This window comes from Malus domestica, chromosome 08 (genome assembly GCF_042453785.1).
Source record: "Malus domestica chromosome 08, GDT2T_hap1".
Taxonomy (NCBI): domain Eukaryota; kingdom Viridiplantae; phylum Streptophyta; class Magnoliopsida; order Rosales; family Rosaceae; genus Malus; species Malus domestica.
In genome coordinates, this window is record NC_091668.1 from 4,993,217 (window position 1) to 5,015,738 (window position 22,522).

The window sequence follows — 22,522 nt, forward strand, 5'->3', positions numbered from 1 at the left end:
ATCAGAGATTTGTGGGTTTGTTCCAAAGGCATTTATTGCCTTCGTCATCTGGGGCTGTACCGCGTAATGAAGCTCCAAATGATCAACCTCTGATGCCTCCTCCTTCTAGGGTTCTGTCCAGTACTGAGGCTCCAAATGATCCCCCTCCGGTGCCTTCTCTTTCTGGGGCTCTACCGACTGCTGAGACTTCTCCTAAGCAACCTTTTTGAAGGCTCCCTCTTGTGTGTTTATTTTGACTCATGTATATGTACATATTTGTAGCTTATCGGGGATATCAATAAATAAGATTTCCTTCATTTCAACGTATTGTGTTAAATACACCAAAGCCTTCTTCGCTAAGTTCTTTGAATTTTCTTTTGTTGAAGCTTGTATGTTGAAGCTTTCTGAGTGGAGCATGTAGGTTGGGGTAGTGTTCCCTTAATTTTCCGAGTGAGGAAAACTTCTCGGTTGGAGACTTGGAAAATCCAAGTCACTGAGTGGGATCGGCTATATGAATCTTAGAACGTCATTGTGCTCGATCCTGTGTCATGTCCTTCGTTAGATCCAAGTACTCTAAGTCTTTTCTTAGAGTCTCTTCCAAAGTTTTCCTAGGTCTTCCTCTACCCCTTCGGCCCTGAACCTCTGTCCCATAGTCGCATCTTCTAATCGGAGCGTCAGTAGGCCTTCTTTGCACATGTCCAAACCACCGTAACCGATTTTCTCTCATCTTTCCTTCAATTTCGGCTACTCCTACTTTACCCCGGATATCCTCATTCCTAATCTTATCCTTTCTCGTGTGCCCACACATCCAACGAAGCATCCTCATCTCCGCTACACCCATTTTGTGTACGTGTTGATGTTTCACCGCCCAACATTCTGTGCCATACAGCATCGCCGGCCTTATTGCCGTCCTATAAAATTTTCCCTTGAGCTTCAGTGGCATACGGCGGTCACATAACACGCCGGATGCACTCTTCCACTTCATCCATCCAGCTTGTATTCTATGGTTGAGATCTCCATCTAATTCTCCGTTCTTTTGCAAGATAGATCCTAGGTAACGAAAACGGTCGCTCTTTGGTATTTCTTGATCTCCGATCCTCACCCCTAACTCGTTTTGGCCTCCATTTACACTGAACTTGCACTCCATATATTCTGTCTTTGCTCGGCTTAGGCGAAGACCTTTAGATTCCAACACTTCTCTCCAAAGGTTAAGCTTTGCATTTACCCCTTCCTGAGTTTCATCTATCAACACTATATCGTCTGCGAAAAGCATACACCAAGGAATATCATCTTGAATATGTCCTGTTAACTCATCCATTACCAACGCAAAAAGGTAAGGACTTAAGGATGTGCCTTGATGTAATCCTACAGTTATGGGAAAGCTTTCGGTTTGTCCTTCATGAGTTCTTACGGCAGTCTTTGCTCCTTCATACATATCCTTTATAGCTTGGATATATGCTACTCGTACTCCTTTCTTCTCTAAAATCCTCCAAAGAATGTCTCTTGGGACCCTATCATACGCTTTTTCCAAATCTATAAAGACCATGTGTAAATCCTTTTTCCCATCTCTATATCTTTCCATCAATCTTCGTAAGAGATAGATTGCCTCCATAGTTGAGCGCCCTGGCATGAACCCGAATTGGTTGTCCGAAACCCGTGTCTCTTGCTTCAATCTATGCTCAATGACTCTCTCCCAGAGCTTCATTGTATGACTCATTAGCTTAATACCCCTATAGTTCATGCAATTTTGTACGTCGCCCTTATTCTTGTAGATAGGCACCAAAGTGCTCGTTCGCCACTCATTTGGCATCTTCTTCGTTTTCAAAATCCTATTGAAAAGGTCAGTGAGCCATGTTATACCTGTCTCTCCCAAAAGTTTCCACACTTCGATTGGTATATCGTCTGGGCCTATTGCTTTTTTATGCTTCATCTTCTTCAAAGCTACAACCACTTCTTCCTTCCGGATTCGACGATAAAAAGAGTAGTTTCTACACTCTTCTGAGTTACTCAACTCCCCTAAAAAAGCACTCATTTCATGTCCTTCATTGAAAAGATTATGAAAATAACCTCTCCATCTGTCTTTAACCGCGTTCTCTGTAGCAAGAACCTTTCCATCCTCATCCTTGATGCACCTCACTTGGTTTAGGTCCCTTGTCTTCTTTTCCCTTGCTCTAGATAGTTTATAGATATCCAACTCTCCTTCTTTGGTATCTAGTCGTTTATACATATCGTCGTAAGCCGCTAACTTAGCTTCTCTAACAGCTTTCTTCGCCTCTTGCTTCGCTTTTCTATACCTTTCACCATTTTCATCGGTCCTCTCCTTGTATAAGGCTTTACAACATTCCTTCTTAGCCTTCACCTTTGTTTGTACCTCCTCATTCCACCACCAAGATTCCTTTTGGTGTGGGGCAAAGCCCTTGGACTCTCCTAATACCTCTTTTGCTACTTTTCGGATACAACTAGCCATGGAATCCCACATTTGGCTAGCTTCCCCCTCTCTATCCCACACACATTGGGTGATTACCTTCTCTTTGAAAATGGCTTGTTTTTCTTCTTTTAGATTCCACCATCTAGTCCTTGGGCACTTCCAAGTCTTGTTCTTTTGTCTTACTCTTTTGATATGTACATCCATCACCAACAAGCGATGTTGATTAGCCACGCTCTCTCCTGGTATAACTTTGCAATCCTTACAAGTTATACGATCCCCTTTCCTCATTAGAAGAAAATCTATTTGTGTTTTTGACGACCCACTCTTGTAGGTGATCACATGTTCTTCTCTCTTCTTAAAGAAGGTGTTGGCTAAGAAGAGATCATATGCCATTGCAAAATCCAAGATAGCTTCCCCATCCTCGTTTCTCTCCCCAAAACCATGGCCACCATGAAAACCTCCATAGTTGCCTGTCTCCCTGCCCACGTGTCCATTTAAATCTCCTCCTATAAATAACTTCTCCGTCTGAGCAATTCCTTGCACCAAGTCTCCAAGATCTTCCCAAAATTTCTCCTTCGAACTCGTATCCAACCCTACTTGAGGTGCGTACGCACTAATCACATTGATAAGTTCTTGTCCTATTACAATCTTGATTGCCATGATTCTATCTCCTACCCTTTTGACATCTACAACATCTTGTACCAAGGTCTTCTCAACGATGATGCCAACACCGTTTCTCGTTCTATTTGTGCCCGAATACCAAAGTTTAAACCCTGAGTTTTCTAGATCCTTTGCCTTACTACCAACCCACTTAGTTTCTTGTAGGCACATAATATTTATCCTTCTCCTCACCATAACTTCCACTACTTCCATAGATTTTCCCGTTAAGGTTCCTATATTCCACGTTCCTAAACGCATTTTGCTCTCTTGAACTCTACCCTTCTGTCCTAGCTTCTTCACCCTCCCCCGTCTAATAGGATCAAAGTACTTCTTTTGTGTGTCCCGGGTAAAGTTGATAGGAGCATATGCTCCCAAACAACTTTGAGTGGAGTCGTTCGAAAAGAAGTTTCTATGGCCCCCTTGCTCATTTAACACTGCATCCGGGTGCCGATGAAGATACATCGACCCTTGCTCACTTATCACTGTGCTCGGGCCACACAGCGCGCCACTTACGGGTGACGCCCTAGCTTTAGCGCGATTTTGTTCTGGATTCATTTTCATAAGGATTCGACGTGATCATGGAGTGCCGGCTGTCGACTACCTGACGCCCTCCCCCTCCTCCTTTATCCGGGCTTGGGACCGGCCATGTAAGACATAGGCGGAGTTCATGACTGCATTTCAAGAAGCACCAAAATCTCTTGAATCTAGTTTTACTCTGCTAGATTATCACGATTTAATCTAAATGGGCTGCATAGACTTTCAGTTATACGTATACAAATTTTACTTTATGCAAGTATCAAATCTAATCACATACTATATATTTCATTAGGGAATGTAACAAAGGCATGACGTCCCACAAACCACGCATTTTTGCACTGATAGGTCACTTAGAGAGACTTGTGACATTGCCCTTGTCTTTGATATATTCCTTCTTTTACATTTTCTTAGTTAATTATTATTCCAACAATAAAAATGAATCAATTATTATAAAGCATATATACTTTAAACTGCTTTAACGCCGATTTTTTATCCTTTTTTTTTTTTTTTGCGCCGGCTTGTGTATAGTATGATCAAGAACAATGGATCTGTTGACCTGTTATTGGCCAATTTGTGCGAAAGCAATTCTTCTTGTTCTTTTTCTTTTTCCAAAGGACTGGCCCTGCAACATTGCTTTGTTAATTTGAGCTTAATTGTGATTTGCACTTAATTAGTTTATGATTTGATTAAGGAAGCATGGTGCTTTTGCATGTTCGACTTTGCAGATATATTTATATCCCCGTGTTTTGTTTGTGTCATGGATATTCAAGGCATTGTGCCCATTTCGGCCAATCCAGCTAGCAAATGGGGACACTGCTGATATCTGCATATGATTTCAATGACAACAAAGATTTAAGTATCATGTTTTAGTTACTAAAGATCGTAACAGCTTGGTCACTTTCATTTCCCAAGTTTCCTTCTTTTGAATATCATATGTGTTCATTGGGTTTCTTATAGAGAAAGTGCCACATTTTGTATTAATTTATGCATGTGAATATAGGAACCACTCACGCATGCATGGACTATTATCTTTGGCTCTCATCCTTCACATTTATAGACGGCTAAAAATAACTCATTCACATAAACGGTTAAGACTAAAGTTCACTCACTCACATGGACAGTTAATCACTCACACTATATTATTGGTGCAAATCTATATTGACTCTAAAAAAAGTCCATACGCCATCATCGCACAATACAATTTATTGTAATAAACTCTTAAAATGTATGCATAAATTTGGTGCTAGGTTGGGACACAAAACAACATGTCCAAATTAAGTCCATAAATATATTATTTAATACGGAGGACAAGAGGCCAGAAGAGGAAAAGAGATAGGGCCTCGTCCTTGAAAGGAAGGGATTGTCATCTATCAAAATAAAGGAGAGGAGGAAAGGACTGGAAGATTTATAATTACAAGATGCATCGGTGACAGTAACTGAATAAATGTATGTGGTTGGTTTGAACATTGGGGATGGGAAGAGATAAAGTTCTAGACGACTTTATTTTTCCTTTCTCTTCGATCTGTGATTAAAAATTAAAATGGCATTAAAATAATGGACGATGACCAATAGAAGACAAACCCAGTTTATTCCATACGCGATGCAACTCCTGCTACTCCTCTCTTTTCTCTTTTTTTCCTTCTATATAAAGCCTCAACAGGCCTTGCAATTTCTCATATCAAAGCAAAGCAAAGCAAAACAAGGGTAAGCTATTAGGGTTCCCTCAACGGTGAGGATCCGAGGGTGAGTAGAGTGATAGATTGGGGTTCCCTTCCCGGTGAGGTCGAATAGAGCGACCCTAGAGATTAGGGTTTGAAACCCTCCAAAAAAAAAAAAAAAAAAAAAACAAATGTTCCAATCTCATAGAAAATTTGGGGGGCTGGGGATAAACAGCTAGGGTTTTTTGGAGGCCTCTCTCTCTCTCTCTGTGCTGCAATATTGAAGAGAAGGTTTTAAAGGGTAAAAGGCGGTGACAGAAGAGAGTGAGCACACATGGTATTTTTTTGCATGCTGGGTTCATGCTCGAAGCTTTGCGTGCTTAATCTCTATCTGTCGCCCCCACCTATCTCTCTCTCACTCTCTGAATCATGTTTGTTTTGTATATTTGCGTTTACGATTTTTCTTGAATTTTCTGCTTATAAATTTGTTAACCAAGCTTGATCAAGCTTGATAATATTTACTCCCAGAAAATAGTTACTGATCAGACGGGGTCTATGGGGGATCTAGACTGGATCATTAATTCCATCATGTTGTCGTGGTAACAAAGATTTATCAATTTCGACATGTCGGTCTCGAACTATGTAGGGTTTAGGGATTAGGGTTTCTTAGGGTTTTTATTTTTATTTTTTATTTATTGCTATCGAAATCCCTTTATATTAGGCATTAAATTTGTTGCTGACTTCAAGTCCGTATTCAGAAGCAATGAAAAATTATCCCCATTTGGTAGGCAGGTGAATTTTGGTCTCTCTTGTCATAATTGGTACAATACCATAAGGTTGAAAGCTGAAAATTTATCTTTATGGACACAAAAGCTCTGAAGTCTGACCTGACTTTCATTAACGAATTATGAACTGTATTCATCGTATCAGGCTTCCTTACATGGGTAAGAACAGTCGAGGCACGACATCGATATGTCATATAAACCCTCAAATCTATGAGGTAAGGATTTTTTTTCTCTTGATGCAGTAAATATTGCAATGGTGGTGCTTGATGGCCTAATTTGCAGCCAAATCTGGAATATTCTGGTGAAGTGAAGAGTTCTTTGGGAGAAGAATTTCCGTACTATACATTTTGGTTGCCATGATAGCGGTGTATATGTGTCCGTCGTTCGTTGGCGTAACTTCTACCATCAGGTTGTTGATCGCGAAGAACCCCTTCAGCATGTAGCCCTTTCTTCCTTTGGGCAGATCTTGTAGCTTGAAGCCATAGCTGTTCTTGCAAACAGGCAATGGAGATTTGAAAACCTAGCAGTTTCTAAGATTTATGTAATGCTATTGTGACAAATTAACTGTATTTATTGGAAACATATTCAATATTTCATTTATCCCAGACTGTTTTTGAAGTTTTCTTCCACTGATTATGTTGATTAACATCTGGAAAGATAATTTATGTAAAATAAAAACTCGAAGAAAATAATAAGACCCTTTCTGATTGATCCACGGATTTTCCAATGGAGATCGATACCAATATACCTAATTATCGATGGTTTTATCTTATTATTGGATTTATTTGATTGATTGATTCGTTGTGTAAGTGATTTTGTTCTAGCAAATAAGTAAAATATTGATGATTGATTCGTAGTGTTTATTCTCCGGTCTAGTGATATTTCTATTTATTTATAGATAAGGGCAACACACATTAATGACAAACTAAGGGCTCGTTTGGATGTGCTACTTTAGAAAGTGCTTTTACTCACTAGCGCTTTTTGTTTGTAGCACTTTTGTGTAGCGCTTTTATGAGGAAGCAGTTTGCTTGGCATACAACTACTAAGTGTTTTTTGTATTGTATAGAAGTGTTTTTGATATTAAATAGAGTGTTTGGTTATCAAATAAGAAAACGCTTTTCCTTAATAATTCTCAATAATTTTTTCATAAGTATTTTTTGTATATAATTAGCATACAAGTTGATTAAAGTGTTGATGAAAATTCAATTAAAGAAATAATGATCATTAACAAAATGATACATACTTATTGAGAATATATGTTTGTTTCTTAAAAAATAAGAACAAATTATAGTTGCATGACAATTAAATATGAAATAAGTATTAACTAGATATAAGAAGATTATCAATTCTTTCTCGTTCAACATCTAACTCTCGCCTATGAGTAAAATTTTCATCAACAATCTCTTCATCTCTATGATCTTCCTCATGTCCAGGCGGAAGTAGCTCATCATCATCATCATCATCATATGATTGGAACTCTTGATATGTCATGGAATGATTTCTAATAAAATTATGCAAAGCCATTGAAGCAACAACAATTTGTACCTGTTTTTCAAAAGGGAAGTTACGCATAAGACAAATCATTATCCATCTGTTTTTCCAAACACCAAAAGTTCTTTCTATTGTGCACCTTAGGGATGAATGCCTCTGATTAAATATCTCTTTCTGGACATTATTACTCATCAACCCTTGTGAGGGTGCCCACGCGCCTACACCTATAACGGCTCATTCTTTAAACAAAATGTCCAGTTGGTCAACATTTTTCAGTCCACTATTTCGATATTTTGCAATTCACAAATTGTGATAAAAGAACATAAATATGAAGCTGGATTCTCCATTGATTTGAGATAATAATTTCTCACCTTCACTTTTTTCTCCCACCACTCATCACTTGCAATGATGGTTTGCTTCACAGGATCCCATCCTAAGCCAGTCTCTTTATCAACTAAAGATGTCCACAATTGCCATTCTTTCTTAAGTGATGTCCATTTGTTCTTGAGTTGTTTATGAACATATGACCTTTGAGTAAGGTCATTAAATTTCTTATTAATAACATTTTTCCATCTAATCCTATTAAGATGTCACTTGTTTGATTTTTGGCTAATGTCTCAACTACACAAATGCTTATAAATGTCTCAACACTTGCATCATCCCACATTGCCTTGCTTTTTTTTTTTCATTACCTTTCCCACTTGCATCGTGTACATCCTTAACTATATTTTTTGACATATCTATGAAGAGAAAGAAAGAAAAAAAACCCATAGCACGTAATAAGAGCATACACCACTGCTTACGTCCTAACTAACAACATGAAAGTAAGTTAAAAACAATAATGCATGATTTGTAATCTAATGCTTGCTATATAATGCAGTACACCACTACTTGCAGTATTTGTAACCTTAACAAGCAACTAATTGTTAAGTTGTTTTAATTGTACATTCGATTTGTATGTGCCTTCAGTTACTAATGTTTTTTTTTCTTTTGGGATTTTAAATTAATAGGTAGTACTGAGCATTTGTCGATGGAGGAAGTTGTTGGCATACATGAGGGATTTAAGCTCATGGATATTAACAACAGGTCATATTATCGTGGAAGCTGTAATAATCTATATGCATGTTCGACTAATAATTAGTTATGACTTGTGGGCTAATAATAATCTATATGCATGTTCGACTCAAAGGATATGAAACCTTCTTGTTTGAATGACTTTGTGTATTGCTTTACTATTTTAAAAATCCATATAATGCTACAGATAATAATAAGAGGGTCTTCTTTTCTCTTAAACAGGGTGATGTTTTAAAAAATCCATATATGCAGGGGACACTTATTCTCTATCAACAAGAGGCCAAAGGTTTAGTTTATGTTTTCTCCTTTTTGTTTCAATTTTGAGGCCATATTTTATTGCTTTCGAGTCAATTCACAATGATTTTGACAAAAATAATATATAATCGATAAAATTGTCACACCACGTACAAATTTAAGATAAGAAATAACATACATACCTCCACAAAAATTTCAGGTTATGAAGATGTAGAGAGATTTGGGAAGATGGAGAGGAAGAGATGGAGACCAAGTGGACTGCTCTAGCCTTCAAAATAATCTGAAAATAAAAAACATTTTGGGTTTTCAACGTGCAACCCTAGAAAAAATTGGTGATGGTAGTTTTGATGATTTTATAAAGTGGAATGGCATTTTAGACTTTGCAAATTAAAAAATAAGGATAATTTTGGGATTGAAAAAAACTCATTAAAGGGAGCAAAGTGCTTCCCTTGTTTTCTTTGTGCAACACTTTTAGGAGGAAGCACCTCTTCTTAGAAAACGCTTCTTAATGCTTCTACTTCTAGCTAAAAGCACTTTTAAAGTGTTTGCCAAACAACCATTTTTTTAAACTGAAGCGCTTTTACTCATTAGGAAGCGTTTTTGGCTCTTTCAAAAGCACAACCAAACGAGCTCTAATTCTTCTCCCCATACAATTCTAGTACTGCATGAGGTGATATCGTATTTTTGGTCCCGGGTCCAACAGTATGCCAAAACATAGCTTGTGGCACCAAGAAATGCATCTGATACTTCTATTAATTAATTTGTGTTTTAGGTAATAAATGGGAAGCAAACGTCTGTTCTTTGAAATCTGTTAGTTAGGTTATTAGTCCTATTTTTGTGTATTTTATTATGAAAAGTGATATTTTTTATACAATGATTTTAATATCGAACTTGTCATTCACTAGTTTCGAACCTAACGCTTCTCACTTACAAGTGATGAGGAACACTACCAAACTATAGTACTAAGTGTAAAGAAAAGTTATAATTAGAGATCTATGGTTGTGAAACCCTGTCCCAAATTTAGTATATTTTCATAATTATGGACTTATGAAATTACCATTTTGCCTTTGAGTTGACTTTGTTTGACCGTCTCGTCGAAACGTGTAGTTTTACTTTTTCTAATTTATTCTTAACGTACTTATTGCCATAAACGTGTAGGCGCAAACAGATTCAGATTTGGATTTATAATGAAGATTCTATGTTTTTCAAATATTTTTATGTTTTGTTCTTTACATTATTAATTTGCGAACCATGGGCCCCACTTAGGATTTTTGTCCCCTATCCACTGCCCAATCCAAATCCCCTTTTTGGATTTTCTCCTAACTTTCCCTCTCTCACTGACTGCCACATGGCAGCTCCATCTCCTCACTTTCTCTCATTCTCTCTTCTCTCCCCCGAGTACTTTATCTCTCAGCTTACACTTTCTCTCCCTCTCGCAAATCTCTCTCTCTGTGCTCTCACCCCTCCGACGACACACATACCAACTTTTGAACCCACGACCCACAGACACCAACCCTTGAACCCAGGATCAAGAAGGTAGCACCAAGGGAACTGGTGCAAAGGCTTAGAGACTCTGGCGAGCCCCGTGGATTTCGAATTAAACTCTGGCCTACTCCAGCCACCTCATGGCGTGTTTTAGGTACGAATATCTTCCTCTCTTTCTAAGCTTTAATTTGATAGCTAGATCGCACCCTAGAGTTGAGTAACAGAGTCGATATAAGCTCGGGAAGCTCCGGTCTTCTCCATCGTCAAAAAAGGGTCATACTTAACCAAAGACCCTAAAACGAGTCCTCCAGCCCAGAGCTTTGGGCGGGGCTTTCAAGCCCAAAACCCGTTAGGACCCAAGCCCAAAATCCTTTAGAACCCAAGCCTTTAGGCCATGCTGACTTGGGCCTTCGTCCAAATAAACCTAGGCCCAAACCTCCCAGCCTAGAAACCCCAAGCCCAGGCCCAAAACCAGTCGGAGCCCAGACCCAGCTGCCGCTTGGTTTGCGTATGAAGTGTCGTTAGTGTCAGCGTGTGGAGCACACACGTTGCCGTCCATAGCGGCGCTGACGACTTTTCCGGCAAACTTTCCCACGACCCATCTCGGCAGGTGACCTCGAAGCAGCCACTTTGCAGCGGCACGTGGGGGGTACTCGAGGTCCCCCTTATGTTTTTAGATGTCCTGAATCCGTTTATGACGTCCTTTTTCAGAAATTCAATCGTTATGGTAGAGTTTTATTAATTGGACCCTTTATGTGCTTAGGTGCTATTTTTAACGGCGTTTCTATCCCTCCTATTTTGCACGGCTCTTCGACGACGGAGTATATGTGAGTGGACCCCTTCTAAAATTCATATTTTAATATTAGAAATGCATACATGAAAAACATGATTTAATGGTTACGTTTTATGAGTAAATTAGATTTTACTTATTATGAGATATCATGTTTTACTGAGAATATTTTGGAATACCATGCTTTATCAATTTTCATGTTCTTTGTAATACGTTGATGAATAACTGTTTTAGTATTATATATATCAACTTGGTCCACTCATGTTTTGTTTTGCACTCCCTCATGACATAGGAACGAAGCATACGATCCGAGCTACGAGGCATTCCCTTACCAATGATATCGTGTCATCATCTCTGCTTTTGAATTCACTTGTAATAGCACTTTATGTCACACATTCCGCTTGTATTATGAATTAAATGTGTTGATGCACAAAACCGGATGGGTCTTGGAACAACGTAAATCCGACCGTGAATCTGCAAGAAAGTAAATAACACAAGATGTATCGTGGTTCACCCCAATGTTTGGGCTACGTCGACACTGATTATTGTATTTCTCTGAGAAGATTGTGAGTGAGAGAGCCTCTGTAGTGTGAGAATGAGGCTCTCTGAATGTGAGGGAGTTTGTGAGGTGAGAGTGAGGTCTCTGGGGGTGAGGAGGCTTGCCCTAATTGTGAGGGTGATGAGTCCCTTTTATAGAATAAGGGCTTTTCACTTATTACATATTTGCCCCTTCCTTTATTACATAATTACATTTAAGTCCCCCGAGTATTTATACGAGGTCTAAATACGGAGGCCCTAAGTATGGTACAAACAGTAGTCCCCAAGTCTTCAGTAAAGAGAGTCTTTTGGCTGGAGACTTGAAATTCAGTCCATGTGTGGGCCGAAGTAACTAGATGTCTTGAACTGATACTTGATATGAGGCGGTGCTCGAAATGAAATGATGTTCAACTAGAAATAGCACATGTTGCGAGGCTGCTTGGCTTGTGGCTTATGTTGCCTTGGTTGGCTCGGCTTGTGGCATTGAAGGTAAGGGAGTCCCTTTTATAAAATAAAGGCTCGCTCCTCAATACATAAATGATGGGCTAGAGTTGATGCTCGCGGCGAGGTGGTTGCTCAGCAGGCGGCGATGCTCTCTAATGATGGTGAGGGAGTCCCTTTTATAAACTAAGGGCTCGCTCATCAATACATAAATGATAGGTTAGGAGTGATGCTCACGGCGAGGCGGTTGCTCAGCAGGCGGCGATGCTTTCTAATGAAGATAAGGGAGTCCATTTTATAAAATAAGGGCTCGCTCCTCAGTACATGAATAATTGGTGCTCTCTAATGAAAGTGAGGTAGTCCCTTTTATAGAATAAGGGCTCACTCCTCAACACATAAATAATGGGTGCTTTCTAATGAAAGTGAGAGAGTCCCTTTTATAAAATAAGGGTTCACTCCTCAATACATAAATAATGGGCTAAGTCCCCCAGGTATTTTTCATGAAGCCCAGTTGAGGCCCAATATATGGTACATAATGTAGTCCCCCAAGTCTTCGGTCAATAGAGTCTGTTGGCTGAAGACTTCAAATCGAATCTATGTATGGGCCGAAGTGGCGATTGTTGAGAGGCGGTATTTGACTGAAGCTTTGTAGGTGAAGCTTTGCAAGTGAAGCTTTGAAGCTAGAGCTCTGTAAATAAAGCTTTTGAAGTTGGAGCTCTCGAAGTTAGAGCTCTGTAAATAAAGCTTTTGAAGTTAGAGCTCTGTAAATAAAGCTTTTGAAGCTAGAGCTCTGTAAATGAAGTTTTCGAAGCTAGATTGACATGAGTGATGCTCATGAATGTTTATGTTGATTGACATGAGTGATGCTCATGGATGTTGACATAATGATGCTCATGAATGTTAACATGAGTGATGCTCATAAATGTTGACATGAATGATGGTCATGAATGTTTATGTATGATTGACATGAGTGATGCTCATGAATGCTTATGTATGATTGACATGAGTGATGCTCATGTATAATTTTGGAATACTGGACGTACTTTTGATCACCTGGTTGGTGATAATAGTGGTAGATTGCTGAATAATTTTGGAAGTACTGGGCGTACTTTTGATCACCTGGTTGGTGATACTTTTGATCACCTGGTTGGTGATAATAACGGCAGGGTGCCGAATAATTTTGGAAGTACTAGACGTACTTTTGATCACCTGGTTGGTGATAATAACGGTAGGGTGCCGAATAATTGTGGAGTTATAGGGCCTGGCTCTTTTGGGCATAGGGGCATTCGCCATCCACATAACATTGCAGCCCATTATTTTGGGCTTGCCATTTTTTTTTTATTATTATTACCTTCTGATGGGGTTATATAGATGTCTCTGAAAGATAAGAAAAAAATAAACTACATCATTCAAAAACAAGAAAAGTAAATCACATCATTCTGGTGGGTGTTTACTCCTTGCTTTTGCAGTGTGGGTGTTTATTCCTTGCTTTTGCTTTCTGCTTTCTGTCTGTGCGCTGCTGTCATGCATGTGCACCTAATTAATCTTTACAGTCTGCCTCTGCGCCGAAATGAATGAGTAGAAGGGAATCCAAAGAAAGTGAGAACAATTGATGGGAAAGCTTCTTTCAGCTGGATCCTCCAAATGGAAGACAACCCATAAATGCTTTTCCTTTTTTACTTTTGCTTTTCTCTTTTTCTCGGTCGACCCGTGTGTCTCTCACTTGCTTTTGCTTTCTCTCTTTTCTTCATTGAGCTAAAAAAGCTGATGATCCTGCTAATGCATCAAGTCAGGTACAGTTTGTGGGGAATCTCCTCCATCAATGTATAGTGGTCCCTTATCGGACCAAGCATTCAATATCTCCTCATAATCCAACTTCAACGGCGTAAAACTTGGTGGCAACTCCACCGGCGGAACAGAGACCTTTCCCAGGACGGACCCTTCAAGCGCGGACTGGAGCTCAAGAAACCTGTGGAAAATATCAATTTTGGAGTCCTGTAGGTGTCACATGTGGCATCATATCCTTTGTAAGGATAGTCCTCTTCGCTATCAATGCCGCCATTTTTTATGATGAACTTGAAGCCATAGTCCATAAGACCTCCATTGCAGCCTTCATTGTATGCTCTATCGTAGTCTACCAGTTCCTGCTCAGATAAGGAGATGAGATCACCAGTGACTAGCTTATTGATACCTTCTACGGCGGAGATAGTTGAGAATGTCCAGCAACTCCTGCAGCTGCCTTGGTCTTTGACTGGACTCACCGCGCCCTCCTTCCTCCAATCAACGGAGTCAAGCAACGAATCGCCTACACGTGGCGCGTACCGGTCGCTCTTGGTGTTTCTGTTGGACACCTGCTTCATCTGTGCACGGGTCTTGGCACCGAGGTAAGTGTTCCGGTACTCATCATTCAACAGATCGACGAACATATTCAGACCGAGCTTGTAGCTAAGGTTCTTGGAGTTTTGTTCGTCGATGTACCTAAGGTTGTCCTTGAATATCTGGAAACTTCTCTCCTTCTCTCCCAAAGCATTGTATGCCTTTCCGTGCTCCGCCAGCCACCCCTCGTATATCGACATCACCACATTGTCGGTCCTCCAGCTGCCCGACGACTTACTGTCTCCGAGGTGGTTGTTACTGTCGTAGGAGATGATCGACATGTCGAGGGCCGATGAGACAGTGAAGATCATGAAGATGAGGACTGCCACGACCTGCCATGATCGGTACGGCCCCATGTTTTTTTTTGGTGTGTTTGGTTACTGAGAAAATAGGGAGGGGAGGATGTGAATGGTAAGAAGTAGGAAATGAAGGTGTCTGTCACCGCTCTCTGAAATGTGCCAAAATTGAGGAGAGAGAAACTGGGTTGCGAAGGAGAAAGAGATTTGGGGGTTTTTTTGGGTTTTTGCAGATTCACGGCGAAGGTGAAAAATTGAGAAAGAACCGACATAACTTTTCGTGTCGATTCCCACAGACGACGCCAAATGTTGATGCACAAAACCGGAGGGGTCTTGGAACAACGTAAATCCGACCGTGAATCTGCAAGAAAGTAAATAACACAAAATGTATCGTGGTTCACCCCAATGTTTGGGCTACGTCCACACTGATTATTGTATTTCTCTGAGAAGATTGTGAAGGAAAGAGCCTCTGTAGTGTGAGAATGAGGCTCTCTAAATGTGAGGGAGTTTGTGAGGTGAGAGTGAGGTCTCTGGGGGTAAGGAGGATTGCCCTTGTTGTGAGGGTGATGAGTCCCTTTTATAGAATAAGGGCTCCTCACTTATTACATATTTGCTCCTTCCTTTATTACATAATTACATTTAAGTCCCCCGAGTATTTATACGAGATCTAAATAAGGAGGCCCTAAGTATGGTACAAACAAAATGTATGCTCTGAACATGTCATGCATTATCACTATCATTTTATTGATGGCGGAATATTATTATATTATTTTGGTAAGGTTTGTATTTGAATATTATATTGCGTAGTTCGCGCGAAATTTATATGCATGTTTCATATGTTCTTGGCATATGCATTCATTAAATGGCTTGCGTCACCCTCGGATGTCGGCCAGCACGTGGCCATCCCGTTGTCCCCCGGTCATCGAGATCAGAGCGTGTCAATTGTTTATGTTGTATACTAGGTCCATTTATATGTGGATATTATCATGAAAAGTATTTATTTAAAATATCATTATTTATCATAGATTGAAAAAACAGTACCTCATTTGTTTTTAATAAAAGTGATATGACTGGAGAAATCGAATACAAGATATCCGTACACCAGTAAATGTTCTTAACCACTAACCTTTCATAATATTTTTCCACATAACAGAAAAAACATTGGAGTTATGTAGTATTGTGACAATGATACAATTTCAAGCCACAAAAACTAGGTGTTTTTATGCTCCGTAATACTAATTAGTATTCACGGTGATAAACTTAAAAATATTTAACTTACTACTAAGAGCTAGTTTGGTATTGCTGTGTTTTTTTTTCCACTGCTTCTACTGTGTTGTGAAAATAAATAACTGTAAAATAAAGTTGTTGAGTGTTTGGTAAACTTTTTTTTTATGTAAAAGTGCTTTTAATAAAATAAAAAAAATGGTGTTTAAGTGTTTGATAAACTTTTATATAAATTACTTTGAATATGTTAAATGACTAAAAAGGATATGGTATTTAATGTGATATAATAATTGTTAAAAATAATAATGTAGGGGCAAAAATTGTAATTTTGTAAAACGGGTATATTTGCCATTTGAAAATTTTATTACATGAGCACTAATTATTATGCTTTGAAAAAAAAAATTTAAAAGCATGGTAGACCTTGCTTCTGCTTTTCAACTGTCATTGTCAACAGTTTTTTAAACAAGCACTTTTTTTTTTTGTTTTACCAAACACATTTAATGTTCCATATTTTTTAATAAGCTGTTTTTTTTTTAAAGCACCATAATCCCAAACCAGCCCTAAAGGAAAAAAGAGAAGGTTTACACCCAAAACGCAACGTGATGAAAAGAAAAACCCTAAACACCAGAGAAGTCCGCCATTTGCAAATTGCATGGATCTTAACTAGCAAACCATAGCAATTACTCACGTATATATAATCGACCTAACCATGCTGAATGAACAAATTATCTGCAAAAGGATCGAGAAATTCAACTAGAGCATAATTAAATTAGTTCCTAAAAGGAATTAAAACAAATAAAAACAGAGCCAACCTGATAGCAGTCGGGAGTTGGACGGACTGATGCGTTTTATTGACGGGATTGTGGATTGAATCAGGGTTAGGGTTTTCCCAAACTCGTCGGATCTCTGTGTGTGTAATATTGGTTGGAGGAGTTGAGGAGAAACGCAGCAATGCAAAAGAAGAAGACTAGAGAAGGTGAAAGAGTTGTACGTGAAGATTATGGGAAAGGGAAATTATGTGAGGGATCTTCGATGGATTAATATTTTAATTTTTCGGTTTTGCCCTTGTAATTTCGTTTTTATTTCAAGTTTTCGGTTCAATCCCCACCGATCCACTCTACTAGAGGCGAGTTAGGCATTGTTGAGGTTATTTTAAAAAGTTAAGGTTAAAATTGTGTTTGGTAAATAAAAAAAAAATTGTTTTTTGTCAAAATCATGGGTACAAAATAGCAGAAAGCCGAGGCTGCTGTAACCTTCCTTTTTTTCACACAGCAACCCCAAACTAATAGTTTAACTAGCTAAAGCTACCGTTGTTAATAAAAAAATGTTACTTGCATGAAATCATATCGATAACAAACAGATTAACATGCATCATATATATAACGACTAAGAACTTTTACCTCAACTCATCCAAAAAAAAAACTTTCACCTTTAATGTTCTACTTTGCTATTATTTTCTTTCTTAAACTTCATTTTTTTTCTTTTAATACAAACAATATTTTTCTTCAAATTAGTTTAAATTGTGGGATGAGATTTTAAACTCAAATACATAGGGAAGCACATTTTTATCTAGCCAATATAATTACACTCACGATGTTACATAATTAAAAACTTAAAGGAAATAATTCAAATACATCTTCAACTCCGTCATTTGCAGAGACGACCTCTCCCTCATTCTCTCTCATGACAACTGATGGTATGTCACTTATTTTCTCGACTCTCCTATAATTTGAATCTTATTATCACCTTTATCTTTTTAGGGAGTCGAGAATATGCCCACCAAAATTAATGTTTGGTGGCCATGTAAGCAGACTTACCTTTTCCTTATAGAGGAATGAGGTGCTTCTAAGCCCGTCGTATTTGTGTGTATTGGGCTTGAATTTGATAGTGGTTGAAGAACAAAACATAGCTATTGGGTCCTAATTAGGAAACTGGGCTGAAGAGGAGAGCGAGGTGAAAGCCTTTTTTTTCCAGTCGTGCAAATGAGTTGATTTCCTGATTATTTGTTTCTGGCCCAAATGTTCCTACAACTATTTTTTGTTTTGTTTTAAGGTAACAGTAGCGTGATACAGCGATATTCTGACGAGTGTGGGGCTTGTACTACCACTATTTAATTAATTATTGAATTTGTTTAAATGAATCAAATATGATACTTTTTACTTTTAAATAGAGAAGATAATGATCACTAGACTATATACTAATATCTGTAAAAAAAAGAGTTGATAGACCTAAACGTGACATATTAAATAGGTCCACGTCTAAGACGAAAGAAACCTTAAGTGGAAATTCCCAATAAGAATGATACTTATTAGAATTAGGTACCTGATTTTATGTTAGGTCAGTTGCGAAATATTTCGTTTGTTGAACCTCTCGCTTGTAGTGTTGTGCAGGTCATTAGATGCAAATTGTGCGACCAATAATAGGGGGCGATTGGTCGAGTATATGAAATGTTAACTTAGTATTAGAGTGAGTTGATTGATCAATTGGGCCAACTAGGTCCACCTTGTCTTGCCTAAATTACCTTGTTTAATGCTTTGTTTTGCCTTTGAGATCGATGTGAAAGTAGTTACGCGTGTGGCCCATAATGAAGTGGTTCCACATTAAGGGGCGAGGTAGAACACAAGAATCTCATATAGGAAAATTGAAAGCTTTAAATGTGGGCTAATTCATGTGGTTCCACTTCAAATATCATCGAGTTCTTTTGTGATAGAATCTCACGCCTACTGTGTTGTGCATGTACGTAAGATGCAAGTTGAGAAGCAATGCGTGTTGACTAAGATTATATTTCACTTAATGGATCCTGACTAATACCATTGTACTCTACTCATTATCGCTTAAACTAAGACTAAATATAATTAGGTATCACACTCTGTCGCCCTTGTGAATAGTAACTAAGACTCGGTGCCGTTGTACTAGTAGCAGTATGTGATAAACATCTAAACTGCCTTTGATTTATATCGCCAGTCTTCCTATCTAAAAGAAAAGATGAAGTGGACTCGGGAGAGAAACAGATTCAGAGGCCTTCATTTTATCATCTTCTTCTCACACGCAGTCCTCGATGTAATCTGCCAAAACAGACAAATGCAGTTAACAAAAGAACGAGAAAATGCGATACATGCAGCTTTTATTTCTGTTGCACAATTCATAATCGCTGTGGATCAGATAAGCGATCAGGGCATATATGCCACCAGCCGCCTCCCTTATCGACCAATGCATGTATATTGCTGGGGTAGGGAGCACGTGATCATGCACATACCTCTCTGATCCAGTTCACTGTTCACATGGTTTCCTTGTTGGCAGAAATCTCCACGGGCAAATCCATTGATCAAGGATATTGTGGCTTATACGGTTGAGATTTTTTTAAATACCGGATATTTAAAAAAAGGCATTTCACATGTTATAATAAAAATGAATGAAATAACATATTTATTTGTATTCCTCTACTTATTTTATGACACGTAGAATAACCGCTTAAATATCAGACATTTTGAAAATTTCTCCTAGGAAATTAATTAATTTACACTACTTGTAATTATTGTTATAATACGGTAGAAGTGTGAGATCGATAATAATTATGACTTATGGGATAAGTGAATAAGTGCAATATTTTCTTATGGGTAGTGGTATTCACACATTTATTTTTACTTCTCACACAACTTAACAATTTTCGACAGTCAGATCAAATAAATTGAAGAAGATCAGTGACTGAAAAGTCTGTGAGAAGTAAAAATAAATATGTAAATAATTTTTTTCTTCTTTTATTTTTTTTTATTTTTTTTTGGTAAAATTCTTTTATTTTATTTATTATCTTCATACAAGTAAGTCTTCTCTATATAGAGCATCAGATTTCGGTGAATTGATTTGTGGATTGATAGATAGATGTTTATCCCTCAACTTCGATTGGAATGGATGGGACATCGTCGGGCCAGAATTAGCTTGAATTCAAATACGGCAGCACCAACAAAAGGAACCGGATCCCCTCCGTCCAATAAAACTGAGCTTGCTAAGCAGGCGATCTAAGACAGCTGAAATTTGACCAAACGACTATAAACAGAGGATTCTTTAAAGTTATAATAATTGTAGTCGTTGAAACAAATTTCAACAATCCAGATTGCTAAGCAGGTGATCCAGACAATTAAAATTTGACCCAACGGCTATAAATAAAGGATCTTGTAAAGTTATAATAATTGTAATCGTTGGAACAAATTTCAACGGCCCGGATCACCTGCTCAGTATGTATAGATCCGGAAGGGATCCGGTTCTCCATGAAAAAGCAAGTGTTTCTGTGTTTTTCTTCCTCAAACACAACTAATAAAGTCAAAAGTTGGGTTATCAATGGTTGAAAGTTCAACCCGACCACACATTATTGACACGTACCAATGGACCACAAAGATTCTCATATAATCCAACACAATCTAACTAAATTGACTGATCGCAGAACACTAATAGCTAGCATGCTTACTCAATTGATTCTCATATCATATGCACCCTTGTAACAAGCTTTAATAAAGCCATTACTAGAAGGCATGTTACGCATATATAAAGTTAGGGAGTTTCTGAACAATATTCTAAACTAATTTATTTAAATTATACATAATAGAATTCAAACTTAAGTGTAAATACGGACGCACGTTTTTTTAGTCATATAAAACTCATGTATACATTGCTAGGCAGTTATTAGGATCACTCAAACTCACAAAATTATGTTATTGATATTTAAAAATGTATCCATGTTTTATATATTCACATATCTTAGGTTACATGACATTATTCCTTGACATATTATCGAAATACTAACGTGTATTTATGTGATATGTTATTTAGTGCACAAATTTGATGACCTTAACATACATTATTGGATCCTGTTGCATTTTGGTGCGGGTTTAATCCTCACCAAACTTCCACTTCACTGACATTTAACAATTTAACTTATTAACGCAACAGTTTGTTAAAAATAAAAAACAAAACAAAACAAATAAAACAAATAAACACATTATTGGAGGATAAAATTTGGTTGGTGGCCTTCGACCAACAAGTAGCTAGCTAAACCCTAGCATGCCACGTGTCAGTGGCATGCACCCTGATAAAAGATCGAGATGAGCTCCTCACCCGTTTTGGTTGCTGCCGAAAGTGGAAAAGGATAAAATGAAAGCATGCTGCTGCTGGTCCAAAGGCTCCAAGTGTCTCTCGACTGCCATTAAGGTTACCGCTTACCACAAAAAAGTGTTCCATGGAGCATGGACCATGAACTCTATATATATATACCTCGATGGCAAGAGAAGATGCTTTATCATTATGACTGGCAATGCAAGTGGTGATTTTTGGATTGACACTTCAAATTCCTCATTTTACATTCTAAATTTTTTATATTTAGAAAAAAAAATACATTTGTGAGGAGTGTAGAATAAGATTTTTTGAATGTCAATAACACTTCTCTTTGGAATAATATTATATTTCAGCTGGGGCTTTTGAAACATGCATGAAATGTATATATGTAAGGAACGAGCATCCTCTTCAGATCTTCTTTGTGAGGATCTAGGAGATCCTTTAATCATGTTTATTTATTATACATCGTGTGGTTAGAAATCATTTTAAATTTTTTATTTAAAATTAAACATAAATAATACCTGAAGAAAACTGACCGTATAATTTACGATGAACGAACACAAGGATCCTCATTCAAAGCACTTCCCTCATTTCCCACTCCCAAAAGGGTAAGTCTTAGGCCATACAAAAGGCATGCCCACTTCCATAATGGGATATTTTTATTCCTACCCAACTACTTATCATCATTCCCTGGTACTTGGTAAGCTACATAGCCAGCAATACATCATCGATTGACATGTAATATCGATTAAGATAGACTTGTAAATTAGTCGAATTTAGATTGTGTCAGCCTTAATCCATATGCGCATTCATTTATAATAGGGTTATCAAATTTCAATTTATTCAGATTATCATATTTGACTTGTCAATCTATATTTGATCCAAATTGAATCAGATCATTATCAGATTTAATTTAAGAACTTTTTTTAAATAACATTATTATATTTGTCTATTATGCATTAGATAATCCGATAGTTCGAATGAGGTTACTTACAAGTATAATACCTAACAAATAATATGGAAATTCGACAAAATAAAAAAAAAACAACATAGAAAATAGATAATATGTTCAATTAAGTTGAATCAAATTATTATTGAATCATATCAATCCTGATACATATCTAGACCCATTTATATAGGATTACTGAAATATCGAATTGTAAGTCTGTATCCTTTTTTTTTAATTATTGAACCAACAATATTATCTACACTAAGGGAGGGAGTGGGCAGGAATGGGCTTATCCTCACAATTGACTAACAATAATGTGGTTCAAATTCACCTTTAACGAGAATCGGACCTAAGCGATATTATATCCTTTTAATTATAATAAATTTGGATCATTCCAAATAAAAAATGAGTGTATTGAAAAGTTCAAACTAACACTCCAAAGAAATCACTA

At 37.7% G+C, this 22,522-nt stretch overlaps 1 long non-coding RNA gene across 1 annotated transcript; it reads left to right on the plus strand.

The window, feature by feature from the left end:
• Nucleotides 1-5,296: 5,296 nt before the first annotated feature.
• LOC139198333 (uncharacterized) lies at nt 5,297-6,758 on the plus strand. Its single transcript, XR_011583712.1, has 2 exons — nt 5,297-6,262; nt 6,330-6,758. It is a non-coding gene; the product is annotated as an uncharacterized lncRNA (long non-coding RNA).
• The last annotated feature ends 15,764 nt before the right edge of the window (nt 6,759-22,522 follow it).